Raw genomic sequence first — 21,894 nt, 5'->3', positions numbered from 1 at the left:
AATTATCACTTTCGGTTTATTTTAATAACAAAAACAAAGTTGATTACATTTTCCCATGATTCATTTCATAGATACATCATAGAAGGCATTGCTTTATTGATAGATCATTCGTCTTAAAGCAATAAGTTATAGTTTCGATTATCACTTTCGGTTTACTTTAATAACCAAAACAAGTTAATTACATTTTCCCATGGTTTATTTCATGGATACATCATAGATCTTGTGACATCCCATATGGAATAACCAACCTTTAACTAATATCTTTACTTGAAATGAAAATTTACCATAATACTCATTAAGAGTCACAAAGAATCAAAGTTGTCACGCGCTATTCTAAGGGTATTTTAGGCATTTTCCTGATGATAACTCGCTCGCGGAACATGCTTGTCAAACTATTTGTCCGTATCTAGGCCGTTACAATCCTCGCCACCCTCATGACCTTCACATGTCCAGGCCTATAATAATGGCTATATAACCACATTCAATGAACAGTTCTCCATACTCGTCTTTCGAACATGTCAGAACCAAACAATGAGAGCAGGCAACTGTACAGTCAGCCGAGGGGCACGGGTATGCAGGCTACTTCGTCAAGTAGACCAATGGTGAACCCGAACATGCACCAGGGCTCAAGATCGCGAGGCATGGTCTCTTGCGGTGCCTGCAAGCATTTAAAAAGGAAGTGTGAAAAGGACTGCATCTTTGCCCCTTATTTTGACCCGGAACATGGAGGAGCACTATTTGCACCCATTCACAGGCTGTTTGGCGCCCGCAACCTCGCAAAGCTCTTGGAGCAAATTCCACCGTATAAACGCCACAAAGCAGTTCGGAGTCTTTATTTTGAAGCTCAGGCTAGGCAACGTGACCTTGTTGGTGGTTGTCACGCTATTGTCTTAAATTTGTCACAGCAGGTACATGCTAATACTATAGACATTCTATAACAAACATAAACATTCAAACTTATGATGTTTTTCATTGTAGGTGACATCTTTGCAGGCAGATCTAGCAAGGTTAGAAAGTGAACTAAGAACCGCGAGACTCAATGCGGTTAACACACTGCAGGGTGCACCACAACTAGAACCCGTGCTAAATAACTTCCAGCCCATGCATCCAGATGGGTCATTTGCTCCAAACAACAGTGCGGTCAACATGAACATGTTTGACCCTAACCTGAGTAACCCTGCAAGTCAAAATTCAAATGTTGCTTATGGAGAGCAGACTGTCAATCGGCCGCCAGTTACTGAACCGTATTACAACGTTGATGAGTTTTTCAACGATGTGGATGAGGACACTTTTGTGTTTCCAAATCAAATGTTTTAATCTGTATGAGTATCAAAGTTTAGTAATAAAAATAATGTTTTAATGGCTTTCTAGACATGAATCCGCATTTGTATGATTTTCTATTGTTCTACAAAGTAAGTTTTATTACTTTTTTATATAAAAGTCACCATTAAAACAACTAGAAATATGACAACTATCAGTCTATCACCACTGTTCGTCTCCATGTTCCGACGCCGGTCATATCATTCAGGCAATGTTTTTCCGACCACCTCTAGAACATTACTCAGAAAACGTGATTCATCAAGTAAAAAGCACCTCTCTATTTCAAACTAAAAGTAGTCATTGGTCGTAGTTGAAAATTATTTTTCACATAAAAACAAGTATCTGTATTCGCATATTTGATATACTTTATACATAATATCATATCTAACAGCTAGAATTTTTTTTTTTAATTTTGTAAAGAAATGGTGCTTTTGAAAAAAATATTTGTAAAAAATGGGTATTCTTTTTGTAGTTTGGTGTACCAGGGGTTTTAATCCACAGTTTCTCTCTCATTAATGTCACTGAATTTCATTTTTTTTTTCTAATTTTCATTTAATGTTTTAATTAATTTGTAACAAAGAAAAGTTTAATATGGGATTTCATTGGGTACAATTGTTTGTTTTGTTTAATAATTTGTGATATTTAATGTTTAAAAATATCTAAATACACAGCTTTGTTAAAATAAATTTGCCATACATTTCGAGGTAAATTTTAGAGTAAATCGTTCTTGTGCCATGTAAGAATTTCAATTTTTCATCTCAAAGTTCAAGAAATTTGCCATACAGAACCCGTATCCGTACCCGATTGTACCCGTACCGAAAATCAATAAAAACATGTACCAATACCCGTACCAAATTTTTTGGTACGGTACGGGTACGGGTACAAATATTGGTACGGGTGTTTCGGTACGGAACCCGTTTTTACCATTGTCTTTTTATTTCCAAATCTTCGACGATCTTGAAACTTGTACCAGTAACAAACAATCCGAATTAGTCTGGGTACCGGTACTCGTACAAGTATGTGACGGGTACCAAATTAGTATAAGTACCAAATTGTTCGCCAATTAAATGATAAAATAGTATTGACGAGCCCTAATCCGGTCGTCGACTTTAAGTGATTTGTGTGTTTGTTCGAATCTTGGATGTTATATTATTTAATATTGAAGAAACGTGTGGTACTTGTTCAATAATAACATGGTTGGATAATTTATTTTATATATTAAATATGAATAATTTCAATTAAATCCCTACATATTCCAAACATGTACAAAATACCAAACGTACCTGTACCAAAATTCAACAAAAACGAGTACCGATACCCTAGTTCATGCGACTATCAAAACTTGATCCAAGGGATGGATGTCTATGGGAGAAACCAGAAAGATTAAAATTATCCGAAGGGGCTAGGGGTAGAGTTCGGGAGAAAGTCATTTATAAAGGGTAAAATGGTAAGTTTACGTAAACTTAACATAGATCTTAAAAGGAAATCCGTCTCGGGTGCCAAAAGCATGACAATCACATGAACAATAAGAACAATATTTGCAATTTGTTGAACTTAGGAACGATAGGTGAAATATTTGCATAGCACAGAAATAACCTGTTTAATTTACTCAAAATTTCATAAAAACATAGTAGTATCAAATAAAAGTAATTTTTCCAACACGTAATACATAACATACATTATATGGATATAACTTAAATCTCTATAAACTTTATCGAGTTTATCAAAATGTAAAAATAAATGTGAATAAAACTGCTATTTGGATAGTATTACCAAAAAAAATATTAAATGTCAAATGAAAACGAAAAAAGAAAAAGAGAAAAAAAAAATAAATTTATAAGATATGAGGAAAGGGATCCATGGTTTGAAACCCCTGATATGCTAAAATACAAACAATTAAAAATTGAAAAACCATTCATTCTTACAAATACTTTTTCAAAGACACCATTTTTACAAAACTTTACATATAATTTTTAAAGCTTCACCAATTATCATTTTCCTGGTGATCCTTTTTTTTCCAAATTCAAAGCTTTGTCATCCAAACATGACCTTTTTTTTCCTGTCAAGAATTGTTTTTTTTTAAAACAAGTTTAACAAGATCATACCCGACTACAATTATCGTGTGGCAATTTTACCCTTAAATCACAAGGAAAAAAAATGTTTATGATGCACAAGTAAAATTAAATAAAATAAAGAAACTCATTCATGTACAACCGTACAAGGCACCTCTTTTAAGCTAAAAGTAGTCATGGTCGTAGTTGAAAAGTGTTAATTAACATAAAAACAAGTAACCGTATCCGCACATCATGAGTTTCAAACCATCAATTCTCACAAAATGCAATTTATTTCTTATTATTTCAATTCATTTAACATATAAATTAGTTTTTATTTAATAACTTGTAATGATATTAAAAAAATCTAAATACACAAAAACTTGTCATACATTTCGATCTAAATTTTAGAGTACATTATCCTAGTGCTATGGAAGAATTACACCTTTCGCAATTAAGTTCGAGATATAAAGCATATTATCCCTGTTAATGCGACTGTCAAGTTTTTTTGTCCCAGGGATGAATGTCCGCGAGAGAAAGATAAAATCAGGATTGCGAGGTCATCACTCATTTTCAGGGTTTACATGGTTTTTGTATTAAGCGTGAGCGTGACAGTCACGTGACCAGTAGAGACGCCATGCGTAATTTCTCGAACTTGGGGACAAAAAAGGTGAAATTTTGCGTAGCACAAGGACGAACCATTCAATTTACTTAAAATTTTACCGAAAATAGAGTTGTATCTAAGATAAAGTATTTTTCTAAACACGTAATATAAAACAACTTTATTTGGATACAAATTAGATTTCAATATAACTTATATCAAAATGCAGACAAATTTTTTTACAACATTGCATATTTAGAAATATATAAAAATACTTCCACAAAAAACTAAATTATATGTTAAATGAAAATGAAAAAATGAAAAAAAAAACATAAATTTTATGAGATTCAAGGAAGGAAACTAAGATACAAACAAACAAAAAGCCATCCATTTTTACAAATACTTTTTCAAAAGATACCAATTTAAAAAAAAATAAAATAAAATTATTGGCTAGAGATTATATTTAAAACTTTACTAATTATCTTTTTTAAAGGTCCGCTTTTTTTTTTCAAATTCAAAGCTATAGGTTCGTCATCAAAACATGTTTTTTTCTTCAAAGATGGCATTTAAAATAAAAATATGATCTTTCAGACTCGTACCTGGCATATCAGCACGTCTAATCCACAAGGAAGTGATGAAGGTACACCAAGCTGCATTCAAGGAAATATGTCAAACAATATTAATAATTTTAATTGTGTCGTATTGGATACAATACAAATATGATCTCTCAAAAGATCCGACTTACCATAAGTTTATAAGTGACATACCACTCCCAACCGAAGTAATGAATAAGATGTCAACCCAAATCCAACAAGTGCATTCTTCCAAACTCCACTCTGTCAGAGTACATTCATAACTGTAATATTAAGAATACAAATGTACACAAATAAACAGAATTGTGTTTTCAAACAAAAACCTGAAGCACTCTTCCACCATCAATAAAAGAGTGAATAAATAGAACTCTCTTATTAAAAAATTATTCCAACCCAAAGTGGCTCTACCGATGAGTAAACAGCCCTGAAAAAGCATGATAGGAACCTGCAGTATCAGCATCTGGTTTTAATGAAAGTAGCAGCCCAGCTCCAAACATTGAATGACTATATTTCAAAGGTATTAACAAATAATGTATGTTTCACAGCAATAACTGAAACCTGAGTGATTGCCCCAAAGCTTCCAAGAGTGATATTGGGAATGAAAAAGCATACCTTCACCAAAATCTCCAAACGGTTCCTACTTAGAGGCTGTTTGGCAAGTGCTGAACCAGTAAGAGGTCTGAATGATTAAGAGACTCTGAGTCAGTAAGTGCTGAATCAGTAAGTGCTACTTGGTTGGACTTCTGAATGACTGTGCAGAATGACTATTTTACCCCTTTGAACTATTGTGTGTTGAATTAAATATATCTGTTTTATCAGAGCTCTTAATAATTATACTAAATGACCACACTTTTATTATAATCAACCAAAATACATCTTAAACAAACTTTCACGATAATCAACCAATATGCATCTCAAAAATGGTTCTCCAAGACATCGGCGCAAATAACTTAAACGACAACTTAGATATACAATGTTACTCTATATTAATTATAAATGAACAATCAACAAACAACTAAAAGACTTTTTTTTATATATAATAAATGTATTATAAACATTAATTTAAACACATTCCACAAATATGCAGATTAGACCCAAAGTCTTGTGTGTTCCGATGTTCTTCCGAGCACTTGATCTTTCGCCATATGACTCCATTATTGAAACTTCACCTAAGCGTTTGCTAACTCTGCCGCAACGTCAACGTTCCTTATATGCTCATACCATCCGATTCTTTATAGTGACTTGGTATCCGCTCGAGCCATAAACTTGATCTTCAATCATCAAGACAAACATAAGCATTCCGTAAGGGTATTCATACTACAACCACAGATTTTCTTTTTACAGCAAACTTGTTAGCTCGTTCCCTCACAGCTGCCAAAAAACACATATACAACTATAATACACCATATAATTCAATACTTCATTTTAATTTACAGTTAGAAATCATCCCAACATGAGTTCTATCATTTGAATCCTAATTGTACAAAAACGAACGAGTTATATAGTGGAAAACTGTAAATCTGAAAAGTAGTTAACTACAAATAACCTCTTAAGGGTTACCGCTATATAAAAGCACGCCACACGGGTTCTACGTTGATTTCCCATAATTTTGTTACTATAAACTTTCAGTTTGAAGACAGACTCGCGCAGTTGTAGCAATTTAATGTTTACCTCACTTACAGTAAGTGTTTCACTTCAAGCTAAAAATCTGAGTAAAATAGACTCTTAGAGGCTTCTACCGATATAAAATTCGCCCCAAACGGACTTCAAGTTAATTAACTAAGAATTAATAAAAGACAATTAAACTATGAGCATAAGCTGAATTTTCAGTTTCAAGACAGATTTGCGATGCAGTAGTAATTTAATGTTTACACCCACTTGAAGTGGGTATTTCGCTTCAAACTAAAAATCTGAGTAATATATACTTGTAGAGCTTTCTTTTGATATAAAATACGACCCAAACGAGCATAGGGTTAATTTACCATGAATTTTTAAAAGATGGTTAATTTCTTGAAATAAGCTGAATTTTCAGCACTTGGGTCATTCGACCCAGTAACCATATACACCCCCTTTTTCATGACTTTAACTACCGGAACACCATAAAACATTGTGTTATTGATATGTAAATTCATACGCTATAGTTTAGTGCAAAAACCTCAAAGATTATATTTGTAAGTTAGAGTCACTAACCTAATAAATTGTTTGTTTGTAACTCAAACTCTTTTAATCGATTTGCTCATGATCCTTTACCATCTTGCCCTTCTCATGAATGAAAGATCCTATAATAATTACCTTCATGCATGTGTAATGCATTAATGAGCGAGTAATACATCATACATTTGTTTGCGTTCATTAACCCGTGAACATTTTTTACTACATCCAATTGCTCATACTAACATTCATAAGACATTTAAGTTAAGCATTTCCACAAACACTTGGTGAGCCTAAAGTTTGTCTAACATAATTAACCACTTTCAAGTCAACATACAGCCCAATTTTTAATTAAACGGTTAACTAACACATTATGATTCATCAACAACGCTTAACAACTAACAACAAATAGTTATTTAGGGATCAAGTAGACTTATAAAAGACTCAAAATCAATATTTAAGTACTTATATCAGCATTTTATCATTATCATATCCATCTTTATAACAAATCACAACATAAATTAGATTTGTGTTCTAACTTAACCCAAAAATTCTGCAGCCCGCCCTTAACATCTTCCCGAACAACCCGAAACCCAAAAAAATAACCCGAAGAATACCCCTAAAGCCCTAATCTCTAGAACTAAGCCCTAATATCTAACAGTTATAAACAATCCTATCAATCTAATTAATCGATGTTATAAAATATAAACACTATAAATGCTTAGTAGATGGGAGAACAAAGAATGGCTCATCAATTTCGAAAGTAAAATTCGTACATTGGCCCTAATCTCTAGAACTAAGCCCTAATATCTAACAGTTATAAACAATCCTATCAATCTAATTAATCGTCTTTTTTCTACTGAACGAATCCGAGGTTGAAATTTTCATTCAGAGGTTCCATGAGATGCAGCCAAACGCTCTTAATCTGAGCAATCTGAGCGAATCAGACATTGGCATCTGAATGAAACCATTCAGACCCCAAACAAACACCCCCTTAATATGTTACCCAAAAAGTCAAATAGCCGAAAAGTTTATCCATTAGAGCTTTACATAAACAGGCTCAACTTTTTATGGTCCAAGATGTTCCATAAGCTAAAAAGAGACAACTTGAAAGTTATTATATGTTGACCCGACTGGAGAAAGAAAAGGTTGACTGCCGCATGCACAATGAAAAAATCAATGTTTTTGTATTTAAAGTTTTGGAAATAGTACAGAACAGATTTTTCCAGCAAATAAGCAATCTAAAGAGTTATGTTTGTAACTTTGTATTCAACATTCAAGTGAGAAGTGACACTGTATACTTCCAGACGATGACACCTATAACAACTTTGGTTGGTCACTCATGCGTGTTACTTCCCTCAGACCATCGTTAAACTTTTATGTTTATAAGTTATAAACATTATATAGAATTTCTTACAATACTAAAGCCTTAATAAATTACACCTCGTGAGATTTAAATTAAATAAAACGTTAATGAACAACCAAATGTTAATAATTTCAACTATTCGAGTAACTATTAGTCTATTAAGCTAAATGTACAATAATATTTATCCAGTAACTCAAAGAATCATAAAGCCTTGTTTATATAAATCAAATAAGTAACAAGATTGGTTTTAAGTTGTGATAGGGTTTTACCATGTAATTCTTGCTGAAATCTAAGTAAAATTAAGATTTTGAAGCAACAAATTTAACAAATTTACAATGAAGGATTGCCAGGCTTACAAATCCACAAATAGGTTAAAAGGTTGAAGAAATGGGAGAAAGTAACTTACACGACAGTGGAAGCGAGATTTTTTTAAGTCCACGATGTGCGAATCGAACAGAAGACCAGATAACCATGTTCATGTGGCAGTGGATGATATATTTGATCGGAGAAGCTGGGGTTTAGGATGAGAGCCAACAGATTTTATAAAAACTCAAAAAAGATTTTATAAACAGCTAATGGTTTTTATAAAAGAACTTAAAACATGTTCATATAAATAAACAAAGAAAATCCAGAAGGAATGTTCCTAAAAAAGTAGATTAAAACAAAACTAAGTCAAACATGAGGAAGATACCTAACACTTTGAGAAAAAAAAGGCTCTTTTACTATTGCAAGTTAAGATGCCTTGCAAATCTTCTATTTAAAAATATTTGCTTCCAACACTTTGACTAACACTCCATAATGAAAAATTCAAAAACACTAGACCATATTCTTGAGTGATCAATTCCTATATACTTTGGAATAGAAATCCCAATATAAGAAGCAAGAGAAGAAAAGATCAAGTGAGCCAAATTTCATACCATTCTTCCTTCCACTTGAAAAACATTTGTAATAGGTGATCACTTCCTTAATAGTGAGAAGTCAGTTAGCTTCCAGAAGATTAACAGGAAAAGTTGTGGACCCGAGGTTGACCTTAGTTCTCTTTTGCAGGTCTAACTTTTTGGCGAGCAAGAAGAGAAGTTATTTACCTGGCATTTGGACCAGGTTTTTTCATGATAGTTGTTTGCATGTTTAAAATACTTATGACGCCCATGAAGAAATTTTGCTTCAGTTATGAGCAAACCTTACAATTTCAATAAACTTTCATATATTTTCTTGTCTGTCTTGTTGGATACCGTAAGTATTCATTACATTTTCCGTAACTAACAAGTGTTCATTACATTTCATGCAACTGAAAAGGTTAGGGATTTTAAGGAGGCACATTAGATTTCTCTTAAGATATGTCTAGGCATCTTGGCTTGTCCTACCACTTTTAGTTGCTTCCTAGGCTGTTCGTGTCCAATATCTGTCATCCTCATTTCCTTCTCATTCTACTACTAGTATGTACTTTATTTTTGTTCTTACTTATGAAAAAAAAGGTTTGTTGAGTCGGGTCTCATTAGATGCAGCCTCTCCGTCTTCTGGATTGAGGTTACGTTTATCCCGTCTCATTCTCCCCAGACCCTACCTACAGATGGGACTTTACTAGGTATGTTTGTTTTTGGGAGAAAGAGACATGTAACATTTCTTATCACCTGCTTATTCTTATCACCTAGTTACGTGTCTAAGACGTTAATGATCACATTACTCAACGAGACAGCTGGCAAACAAGATGAAAAATCAAACCTTTGATGGCTTATACAATGTGAACGCAAAATAATCATGTGTTACGCAGTAATATCAACCAAAAATAGATGTATTCAACCCACCCCTTACGTGAGCGTTGAAATAGTGCAACAAACTTCTCAATTACGATAAAATTTCCAGCATATCATTTTAAGCTTTTGTAATCATATTTCACTCTCAGATTCACCATCTTATCCCTCTACGCTTTCATGATTTTCCACTTCAGTAATATTACCATTTAACACACCATTAAACTAATTAGAATCTATATGTGACTAGCATGAACAAAGAAAACATACTATATTAACAAAAATATGGAATTGAAAAATCAATTGACAAAGAGATTACCTTAATCAGAAATAAGTGAGACGTCATTGTCGGTGGGTTTGCCAGAGGCCCATTTTAGCATTCCACTCAATGCATCACTGTCATCCACCGCCTAGAGCCACGTCAGAATCTTCGGCTAAAGCTTACCCTTTTTCTATATAAGCCATAGCTTCAATGTATCTGAGTATCCCCCTCCGAACTCTTCCTTTACACTTCACCATGAGAAACTGGTTTCTGGCTGAGCCTGAGGTTAAACCAATTGATGACTTTGCAGGGAGTTTCACTGATATATGGCGGCACATGAGGGTTTTGATGGTCATTCCACCATTGACAATTGCTCTGTACATTTGTGTCGTGATGTCCCTAATGATGTTCATTGAAAGAGTGTACATGACTGTTGTGGTTATTTTGGTAAAAATTATGGGCAAGAAAAGATACACTCGGAATAAGTTGGAAGCCCTGAAAGAAGATTTAGAGCAGAACAGACGTTACCCCATGGTTCTGGTTCAAATACCGATGTACAATGAAAAAGAGGTACACATATTTAATTTAATAAATGGATTATGTCTGCTCGGTGCATATACTTCATAGAATAATTAGAGAAATTAAAAGGCTGGAAATTATGTCATCATATTATTGTTAAAAGCTTTACGGATAATTTTGACAGTGACAAACAACATAAGAAAGATGGCTTAGCGATGAATATCTAGAATTCCCATAAAAAGCTCTAGAAAATATACTATTAAGTTGATATTTTAATGTTTGTGAAAAATATAAGATTTAGCTTACTTCCATCCAATACACCATCTAACTTACATTCTATTCAGGTCTACAAACTCTCCATCGGATCTGTGTGTTCCCTCACATGGCCATCCGATCGTCTCATTGTTCAGGTTCTTGATGACTCCACCAATCAATTCCTAAGAGTACCCTCCCCCTCTCTACACTTAAAAGATAAAATTATCTATTTGCTAAGTGAATTAGTAATTATATGCAGAAACTGGTGAAATCGGAGTGCAAAAAGTGGATAGAGAGAGGAGTGAATGTCAAATATGAAACCAGAAACAACAGAAATCCGTGAAGGTTTAAATAAATATTATGTGACCGATTGTGAATTTGTAGTCATATTCGATGCAGATTTCCAACCAGATAAAGATTTTCTTTGGAGAAGTGTACCTTATCTTCTTGAAAATCCAGAACTGGCTTTGGTACAGGCGAGATGGAAATTCGGTAAAGCTTACTAACTCCTCTCATATTCCCTATTTTACCCCTACCCAATCGAGATATACACTCACTTATCACGGTTATTTTAGATTATAAGCAGAAGCCCTAAAAGCAGATGTGTTATTAGGATTATTATTGGCCTAAAAGTGGCATAATAAGTAGGATGAATGAATTAGGTGAAATTAGAGTAGTAAGGTATGGATAGTAATGAAAATGTGAAATAAAGTAAGATCAATGAGCATATGAATGGTGATTGCAAGGGACAGCCAGCCTTACCGACTGATTGTTGCAGGAATAAGTGATTCAAATGCTCTAACGATTCATTATACTGAGTGTATCTGTTCTTGCCCGCAATTATTCACCAACGATCAGTTTCTAATGATTTTGATTGACAATGAATGTATATATTGAAGGCAGCTATGCCTTAAATAGGAGGAGGAAGATGATGATGATGCTTCTAGCGGTGCACTGACAAAGGATAGTGCGTGTCATTTTAGCTTTTCAGGTGTGAAACAACTGATTCGGTTTGGTTTGGTTTGGTTCTACATTTACTCGTATACTGCTAAATTCCTCGATCACTTAAAAAAAAAGACATTCTCTACACTTCTTGATACCACCCGACTACTAGCTTTTTGATAAATTAGTCTGTTAGCTAAAGTTTCATAACAACAAACCAAGCATCTACTCGATTTATGTCTTCAGTTATATTCACTTATCTGGTTAAGTATAATGGAATAAGATTACTAAATAACTACTTCAACAAGCTTAGTTCACCATATTAGTTAGACCATCCCACCCTTTGGCGTTTTGTGATACGTAACGCCCGAGTCAACAATGAGACTTTTTTTTACAGATGCAATATGTCTTAGTGTTTCGGATATAACCTTTAGGATTGTGATTCCGTTTTTTTTATCATAAAGAAAATCAATTACTGTGAAAGGAGAATGGGAGATAAACGAGGACATTCGAAGAAGAGAGGGTAGAAAGAGGGTGTTTCCGCTTGACACTGGTCGTTTGAGCAAATCAACGTGGGGGTGGGGGGGGGGCTTATAAACGCGATGCCATGGTTGAACAACGGTAGAGTCCAGAGACCAGAGTTAAACGAGACATTCAACAAAGCTTTTTTCTTTATTTGATATTAAGTTATGGCTTTAGGTATGTTAAAGTGAAAGGAGACGAGGAAAGAAAGAAAAGTGAAGAGATTGTCTTCGGAACAAGTTGAGCGAAATATTATCACGAACGCATTGTATGGGAAAATTTACCCTTATACCACAATCACCACCACGTTTTATGACTTTAGTGATTATAGTGGTGGGCTTAAGATTTTTTGTCCCACTGATGCCGACATTTTAATACTCTAATGTTTGCTATTAACTCGATTTAGAATTTTCTCATATTTCAAGTTAAACCAAATCATCATAATTAGAAAAACACATATACATAAATACAATGTCGTCATAAAAGAAAATTATTACTTTTTTTTATTGTTCGCTACCATCTTTCATTTTCTGAAAACGATTGCTTACATTATTTAGAGCCATTGTAAAATAAATCTGTTTTCAATATAACAAATGTTGCGATTTGTTCCAATAATCAGTAATTCAGTTACGTAAATATGAATTCACAGGGTTCATTAAAATTAAAAAGATATCTACAAATAGCTGCCCCAATCACTGGCGAAGCTTCACTGCCCCCCCCCCCCCCCTTTTTTTTGCCAGTAGTGTAAATTTACCCGTTTTCGACCGAAAATTTTTATACGTAGTGTAAGTTTAGAATTTTTCGATCGAAAATTTGAGCCCAGATCCACCTCGTTTGTGAAATTTTGTATACATTTTGAGCTCGGCCCCCCGGTGCCTCGGTCCAAGCTTCGCCACTGACCCCAATGATAACTTCAATAACCAATAGACCAACACACCGAGTCAAAATCTGCATACACATAAGCAACTAATATGTTTCTTCACTAAAACAATTGTCAAAAATAAATATATAACTTATATCATGAAGTTCTTGTTTTTCAAAACAAGTAAAAGAAACATGTGTAATTAAAATATTTTTTTCAAAACAATATCATATTATTTAACAACTTTGAATTAATCTGAAGAGTACACCAATTTTTATAATCTTCATTATATTTTAATAAAACCACACAGATCTAAGAATTAGTAAACTTCATTTACTTAAAAAAGTTACTTCCCTCCTTAGGGTTGTAAACAACTAAACAAGTCAAGGCTCTCGCAAGCTAACTTAAGACAAGTATACTAAGATTACTAACACTTTGAGTCGATCCACGCTAAAACGAGCTCAATCTAAGTTCATACCTTAATCGAGCTCATTTAATAAGCAAGTTTAGAATTATGCTTTATACAACTATATTAAAGTTATAATATATGTTCAATACATAACCAATTTAAATGGAAAACTCATGATAGATTCAACAAAATATATTTAGAAAAGAAACACGTTGCGTAATATACATAAGAGTTCAAGTCGTAAGTGCCGGAACAAACATAACTAACCACACAAGAAGTCAATCATCACAAGAGCAAACCATATGTAGAATTCTAATGTTCACAATCTTCACTTCAAAACACTGCAAGTTGAATAGTCAACTCAAAGTCAATTTATGTGTAGTAGAAACAACTAAAGCAAAGGAATAGAACTTTTACTTGTATAAATAGGCTGCAATTCCCAGAATTATACACAGTAATATAATATCAATACAGAAGTTCCTGCTCGACCTCAACTGCCACACAAAAATAAACAAAAAAGAAAAAAATCAAGTTAGATCTAATCCATGAAAAACGCAATAATAATAATAATCTTAATTTCCCACTTAATCACCTGATTAACAGTATGCTTAAGTCTAACATTGGTATTCTTAAGGTCAGAAGTCGCCTGACCCACCTGAAAAAACAAAATTAAAAAGCACATTTAAAAAAACGTATACGTATATTGTTTGAAATAACAATAGGAATGAGTGAAAAAAAGTTTAAACCTTATCGTCTATTTCATCCATCAATGGAACTTGCCTGTCTACTTCCTGCATAGATTATGAAATATAAAAACTTAATCTTGACAGTTATGTAACTTTTTCAATGGAAGATGCAGGTTAAGTACAAGATAACAAACCTCATTCATGTCTTGTGCCATGTTTTTCAAAGTATCTAGACCTTCTGATATCATATCCAATCCTTGATCCTATACACAATTAAAAAATAACACATGAAACTCAGTAAAGCTATTTTGTATTGATAGCAATTTCGACCAATAACTGAATAACCGGTACATAGTTACATACCTGCTTCATTTTTCTCATTTCAAATTCGTTTCTGAATTGGCTGGACTCTTCACTTTGCTGGAAGTATTCATCATCAAATCGTCAATCTATGAAATTCATGTATCACATGAATCGTTAACATATGAATTAAAAGAAACCAAGAACTAAAGAATCTGAGAATATGCAATATTCACCTGAATCAAAATTGATATTATTTTTACGAGAAGCTGAAGCAGCCCAGCCTCCAGTCTGTTTGGGTGCAGCACCGCCACCATCAGGTATCGCTTGAATCCTATCGGGAAGTGCCTGAACCAAATCATTACGAGCTGCAAATTCTTCTGGAGAAAGCCCTTTCACCTGTTATAGCTTTGATATCAAAAGCTTGATTCAAGTACTTAATCACAATCAAAGTCCCCCCCAAATACGACACAAAATACTTTATGTGGATTGATTGACATACGAATCTCACCAAAAATGATGCATTTACATCTGCATTTTATTCTTTTTCATTGAAATCATTTCAAATCATCTTAATCTCTAGCTACAAGGGAACAAATTGTAATTAACCAAACAGCCTCCACCAGATTAAGCACAACCCAAAACTTTAGAACAACAAGAAAAGAATTTAAATATGCTGTCTGCTGTTAGTTGGGTATATGAAGAAACACTAAGTGACCCGGTACAGATTATAGATAATCTGGGGGTTAAGTAATGTTTCCCACGAATGAGGTCTAGCTGAGAAGGCTGTTCTTCAGGAGACCTGCAAAACAAACACCGTAAGCTCGTCACTGAGAAGGGGGGGGGTTCCTCCTTGTGACCACCCTCCGGCGTGAGAATCAGACTAGGTTGCTCTGAATATAAGTGTATATTAAGAGATTGCTAGATAACTGGATAGCCGATGATCTTACCATTCCAAGATGTTGGAGTATTTATAGCCGAAGGTAGGTTTCCAAGCAGGTACAGCCGGCTGAATAGTATTCCTGTTCTACCAACAGTGGACTATGCACAGGCCATACTGGTTGGTGGGTAGGTTACGGCCAACAGTGACAAAGTCGGCTGCACTATTCCACCAACTGTAGATTATGCACGTCCCACCTACTGTGGATTGTACGCAGGCCATGCTGGTTGGTGAAAAGGTTACGGCCAATAGTAACACTATTCCAACTGTAGGCTGTGCATGTCCCACAGTAAGGGTTGGTGAGTAGGCAGCGGCTAATAGTGACAAACAGTACTAGAGGGTGCTCCTCCTCGTACTGTTGTCGGTGAGCTGTCACCCTGTGATTGGCTCATGGGTGGTTCTGGTCAGATCGTCTGTCCTATCCATACCTTGGTAGGTATAGTACAAAAGATCTTTCAGAATCATAGACTGGCTCATTTAGGCGGGATTGTTCCCGCCTTGCTCATTCCTTCATGTGACTACTGAAGTATCCATTGTCTTGTGCGTGTAGCCCTGCTGTCTGCGGGTAGCCTTCCCTGATGGCTTGTATCCGCAACTGCGGGAACAGGCGGGGTACTTCACCATTGGGAGGCTTTCCCTGCGTGTACAGCTTGCGTACTGCGCGTAAGGTTCTATGAGCATGGTGGGTCCTGCGGGAGCAGATGGTCTTTGCGCAGACGTCCCTGTTCAAGGTGAGTCTTGCGGGACCAACTGGGCTCTGCTGGGACCTACCTCTTCAAGTCCCCCCAGTCCAATGTTCTTCTCATGAATGTTCAATAAAGTGAGGTGAACTTTTGGACTTTAAGCAAGGGGTTTTGAAAAGGTTTAGTTTTAAGGTTCTCCGTGGGGATTCTTCCCGCGGATTTCCTAATGTCACTTGCAAAAATTCCCGATTTTTTTGCTTGATCTTTGGGTATGATGCGGGTAGGTATGTAACCTTCTCGCAAGTCAGGAGCGTTGAGTCTCACTTGTGTGGATTCTCCTTGAGGTTTTAGTGGTTTTGAACATAGTGATCAATTATGTTTAAACCACCAATTCCATCCTGGAGTCTCAAGACAATGTATTTCTCGACGTTCCTGCTATGCGGGGATGTTATTTCCGTTTCCACAAGCATTGCCCAAAAGATCCTTCTTGGTTTCAATTCCCTGCGGAGCGCTAGGTATGTGAAGGGTTTTGCCTTAACACTGTACCCGCGCTCGTCTTACAGTTACTTTACTTTCAAGGTACCCCTGGCGTCAATTCCCTGCGGGTGCTAGGTATGTGGAGGGTTTTGCCCTAACACTGTACCCGCACCCGCCTTATAGTTACTTTGTTGCCGGGGTTTTCTTGGCTTCAATTCCCTGCGGGTGCTAGGTATGTGAAGGGTTTTGCCCGAACACTGTACCCGCATCTGTCTTATGGTTACTTGGTTGCCAAGGTAAGGGGTATTATCCCGCTTACTTTTGAATCTTTTTGAATTTTGAATTTTGAAATTCGAAAGGTTGGTAAGGATAAGAACAGTCCAGACATCTGAAACGTCGTGCGACGGTTTCTTCTGACTGTGTCAGGACGTGCAGGAAGTTATGGTGACGTGACAGAACATGGTCATTCCCGTCGCTTTTTCAGGCGCGTGGGCACGATTTTTCGGGCGCGTGGCCGCGAAATTACTGGCACGCGTCCTGTCAACAGCTGTTGCCAGCTTGCTTTTTGCCACGTGTCATAGTTTCATTGCACCTTCGATTTCTCTCTCCTCCGCATTAAATTCACCGCATTAATTGCGATTACTATATAAAGGGGGAGAGGGTTATTTGCAATTCACACTTTTCACTCTTCTCTTCATCTTTAAGGCGATTTCCGGCGAATACTCCTTTATTTAATCGAGCATTCTCTCGAAATCGTTCTCTTCTTCCTCTGCAAGATGTCTTCACGTGATGCTGAAGATGTGGCCGACGACAGGAGTACTGCTGGCGAGTGCCAGTGTGCTCTGCCCGGCGATCAGTACCGGTATGTTGTCAGGAAGTTCATGCTCGATCCCCTCGAGCCTGAGTTTCCTGAATCCCACCAGACCGTGTACGATGCCCCCAGAGGCAAGATCGGGGTTTATGCTGCATTTTTTGTCTATGGGAATCTTAGATTCCCATTGACAAAATTTGTTTACCGTGTCCTTGAGAGGCACGGTGTTCATTTGACCGAGCTGCACCCTATGGCTGTCGCCAAGATTCGCCATTTTGAGTGGGTGTGCCGGATTTTGGGCATCGAGCCCCATGTGGACCGCCTGATGACCTTCTATACCTGGAGGTGCATCCAGGGGTGGTACACCCTGACAACCCGTATCAAGGGTTTAAAGATTTGTGCGACCGAGCGCAGTCTCCGATCGTGGAAGCGGGAGTTCTTCTACATATCCGCCCGCGCCGTCCCCCTTGCCATGAAGTTTAAAAATGGCCAAGCAATTCCGAGCCTTCACGCCCCCAACTACCAGGAGGCGGAATGGTTCTCGAAGATATCCCTGGTCCAATCTCCGGTTTACCGGTTTGCGGAGTCCGGGATGGTGATGCTGGGGATGAGCCGGGTGTGGAAGGAGGCGTCTCAGGTTCCCATCCTTCTCGAATACGGTTTGAACTCTACTCCTTATGGTATGTCTTGTCTTTCTTGCTGATATGAGTTTATCTTCTAACTGTTTCTTTTCTCTTAGAGGGGAACAATTTGGAGTCGCTCCTGTACCCGCGGGAAGCTGACGATCCTGTGCGGATGGGTACTCGTGTTCTTGATGAGAACGAGTTGCCCATCCTGGAGCAAACAGCGGATCGGTTTGTGGAGGTTTATCCGCTGGGCCACGAGATCCTGAGCCACCGGCGGCCAGGTAAGGCGTTATTCTCCCCTCCACCCCTCAGTGCTGTACCCGCTGCTGGAATTCCTTACACCCTGTCTTCTTCTGAGGAATCCGCAGATGGTCCTTCGTTAGTGCGGAAGAAGCGGACTGCCGGCGGGAAAGGGAAGGAGAAGGCGGCCTCCACAGCCGATCCAGTGCTCCTATCTGACACTGAGTCAGATAGTGAAGAGGCGGGGGGGAAGCCCGGTGGTGAGAAGACCACTGTTCCGGAGGCTACGACTGTTACCTCTGGAGAACCAATGACAACCACGGTGACCGGCATCAAGAGACCGGCTCCATCGGGTTCGTCCCCGCCCGTGCGTACATTCAAGCGGAAGAAACCCTGTAAGTACAACTCTTAGCTTTTATTTTCATAGTTTAATCTTCAAGTCTTTTTAACACTTTTCTTCTTTACGCAGGTGTGGATGTTGGCGCATTCCAGGGTGAGGGGCCGAGTACAACCTCTCCGCCAATGACGGTAGGCTTGGTCAGCCTACCTGAGGCGTCGACCCAGGCGCGTGCGCCTGCTTCCGCTGGTTCAGTTGCTCATTCTGAGCCGACTGTTCCAGCCGAGATGACGTCACCGCCGGCGGTGAGTGCAATTTTTACAGCATCGTTCACCGAGCCGGCGGTTACTGTTGCTGCTGACTCTTCGGCGGCGACGGACACCATGCCTCCGCCATCGACTGCGGCGGAAACCATGCCGCCTCCGCCATCGGCCTCGACGGCTGGACCTTCAGGTACGCGCGGGGCTTCTCGCCGATCTTTGCTACCTTCCCATCTGCCTGACCTTTTGGATGGATTTCCCTTAGGTTCAGGTGATGGGTTCGGTGGCTATCGGCCTGTGATCGACCCTACAGGTGCGTAGGGTTCTTTTGTCCTTTATGTAATTTTTATCATCTTTTCCTAACTGCTTTGTTTCTTTTGCAGTGTCGGATTCCAATGAAGTGTATGTTCCAAGATGGAACATACGCCGAGGAGCAACCCTTCGTACACCTGTGGAGTGCGTGGACTGGGCTCGCCACGCTGCTCCCCATGGTGCGTTGGGGGAAGCCATGGTTAGCTACCAGGAGGGTAGGCTAACCAACGAGCTTCGGGTTCTCCTGGCCCGGATGCAGCCACGCGTCGAGCTGCTTTGTCGTGAAAACGACAAGTTGAAAGCAACTCGTGTTAAAGAAATATCTCAGGCGCGTGCTCTCCGGGAGGAGAACCAAAAACTGACCGCAGTATCTGCGGAGAAGGAGAAGGCCTTCAAGGCCCTCGAGGTTGAGGTTCAGGCGCGACTCGAGGCCCGCTCCAAGGCTGCCCAAGCTGTTAACGAACAGCTTCGGCTAGCTAAGGAGACTGCGAGGAACGCGACCGAGAGGGCCACCAAGGCTGAAGCTGTTGCTGAGCCTCTCCGCCTGGAGAATGAAGAACTTAAAGCTAAGTTAGAGGCTCTTCAACAGGCTCATGATGCCTTGGCTATGGAGGATGCGAAGAAGCTTCAAGAGATCCTGGACCAGAGGGGTGTGCTTGCGCAGACCGAGCGGAAGCTTAAGGGCGTTGAAGAGGCCGCTGCAAAGGATGTGCTTCTCGCCAATCTTAATAAGAACGAAGCTGAACGCGCCTGCACCCAAGCTCTGGCTGCCAAGGAATGGCTTCTTCGAGAAGCGTTGCCTCAGGTATTTTAGCTTTATGTCGTCACGCTTTCCTTTGTAGAATAGTTCTTATACTTGTACATTTTTTGTAGGTTGTGCATCGGGTCTTTTCAGAGACATCTTACGACGATGCTATGAGCGCAGCTCTCAACGCTTCTCATGAGGATGGGGAACGGACCGGCTTCCTGCTTGGTCTAGGGTTTGCTGAGAAAGGCGTTCCGCCTTCCAACTTCCCTCTGTATAATGCGGATACCGAAACTATTTATGACCAAGCAGTGAACCATTATGCTGCCTTCCCGCATCCGGTGGTGGAGAAGGTAAATGAAATTGCTGCTGCTGATGATGGGCTTGCTGTCCTTAGAGCTTTCCTTGAACCGTCACACTCTGCTGATGGTGCGGGTCCAAGTGGAAGTGGTCCTGCAGCATGATCCAAAAGATCCCTTTCCACCACTAGCGTAGATATTTGCTCTTACTTCTTTTGTATGCGGGTATATACCCAGCAATGTTTGTAATATTCAAGTTGAAATAAAGAATGTGTTTGTCCTTTTCTTTATTTAACGCATGTTTACACTTGGCAATTTCTTTAGTACTTAGATGAGTTAACTTTTTGACATGGTAAATTATAAGTTTATTTTTTCTTCCTCTTTCATGATTGTGCGGGTAAGACCGTCACTTGCACTTAGTAGGATGGCTAAACTTACATTTATCCTGCGTGGAAGTTTTCCTTATCTTTTCCTTGAAATTTTCTAAGTGTTCAGAATAAGTTAACCCTTGAACGTGGTAGATGATAGGTTGAAGTTTTGCTTCCTTGTTTGTGATTGTGCGGGTAAGACCGTCACTTGCACTTACAAGGATGGCTTAACTTACATCTGACCTGCGTGTAGGTTTTCCTTATTATTTTTTAGTATAAGTTAACCTTTGAACGTGGTAGATGATAGGTTGAAGTTTTGCTTCCTTGTTCGTGATTGTGCGGGTAAGACCGTCACTTGCACTTACAAGGATGGCTAAACTTAACTTACATCTGACCTGCGTGTAGGTTTTCCTTAGAACTTTTTAACATTTTTAGCGTTGTTTATGCGGGTTTTGCCGCCTTCCACACGCAACTACTTACTTCTTCACGCATTGGTGCGGTGAATACCGGCACATGGGAAGTTCATAAGTTAAAGGCAAGGCTATCAACACATTGTGTAAGGAGAATCATTTCCATTAGAAGTGGCTCTAGGCCTTTTCTTTACAAGTTTGGAATTGATCTACATATAACATTTGCGTAATTGAGCTCCATTCCATGTTCTTGGGATAGGAGTGCCATCGAGCCTTTCAAGCCGGTATGCGCCTTTTCCCAGGACTTCTTTGATAATGTATGGCCCTTCCCAGATCGGGGCCAGCTTTCCTGAGCGCTCTTGGTTTGAAGCCTCGTTGTTGCGCAGTATGTAGTCTCCTTCCTTGAAGTTGCAGAGTTTTACCCGCGTGTTGTAGTACTTTTGCATTTGTCGTTTGTAGTTCTCTTCACGCACTGCGGCTAAGTCTCTGCGTTCCTCGGTTAGCATAAGATCCAACCGTCTTTCCGCATCATTGTCTTCTGGCTGACTCAAGACCCTTGGTGAGGGTAGACCAATTTTGACCGGGACCATGGCTTCAGTGCCATAAGTGAGGCTGAACGGGGTTTCTCCCGTACTGGCCTTCTTCAGCGTTCTGTTTGCCCAAAGGACGTGCGGAAGCTCGTCCACCTAGCCGGATCTGTGCTCCGAGAGTCTTTTCTTTATGCCATCAACGATGCTTTTGTTTGTTCTTTCCACCTCACCATTACCTTGCGGGTGTGCCACTGAGGTAAAGGTGT

The 21,894-nt window shown here is 38.4% G+C and overlaps 1 long non-coding RNA gene and 1 pseudogene across 2 annotated transcripts; both read right to left on the bottom strand.

The window, feature by feature from the left end:
- Positions 1-1,089: 1,089 nt before the first annotated feature.
- On the bottom strand, positions 1,090-10,353 carry LOC143559028 (uncharacterized). Its single transcript, XR_013139851.1, has 5 exons — positions 10,153-10,353; positions 7,707-7,869; positions 4,718-5,202; positions 4,572-4,622; positions 1,090-1,318 (listed from the first exon to the last, which is right to left on the bottom strand). It is a non-coding gene; the product is annotated as an uncharacterized LOC143559028 (long non-coding RNA).
- A 3,664-nt stretch (positions 10,354-14,017) lies between these two features.
- Positions 14,018-15,090, bottom strand: LOC143559015 (syntaxin-71-like; annotated as a pseudogene). Its single transcript, XR_013139845.1, has 7 exons — positions 15,070-15,090; positions 14,827-14,989; positions 14,654-14,739; positions 14,485-14,553; positions 14,351-14,395; positions 14,197-14,259; positions 14,018-14,098 (listed from the first exon to the last, which is right to left on the bottom strand). The product of XR_013139845.1 is annotated as a syntaxin-71-like (transcript).
- Between the last annotated feature and the right edge of the window lie 6,804 nt (positions 15,091-21,894).

This window comes from Bidens hawaiensis, unplaced genomic scaffold (genome assembly GCF_021521415.1).
Source record: "Bidens hawaiensis isolate Kalapana, Puna unplaced genomic scaffold, B.hawaiensis_p1.1 tig00019689_1, whole genome shotgun sequence".
NCBI lineage: Eukaryota > Viridiplantae > Streptophyta > Magnoliopsida > Asterales > Asteraceae > Bidens > Bidens hawaiensis.
Note: the sequence above shows the minus strand (reverse complement) of the source record. Positions and strands in the feature narration are given on the sequence as shown.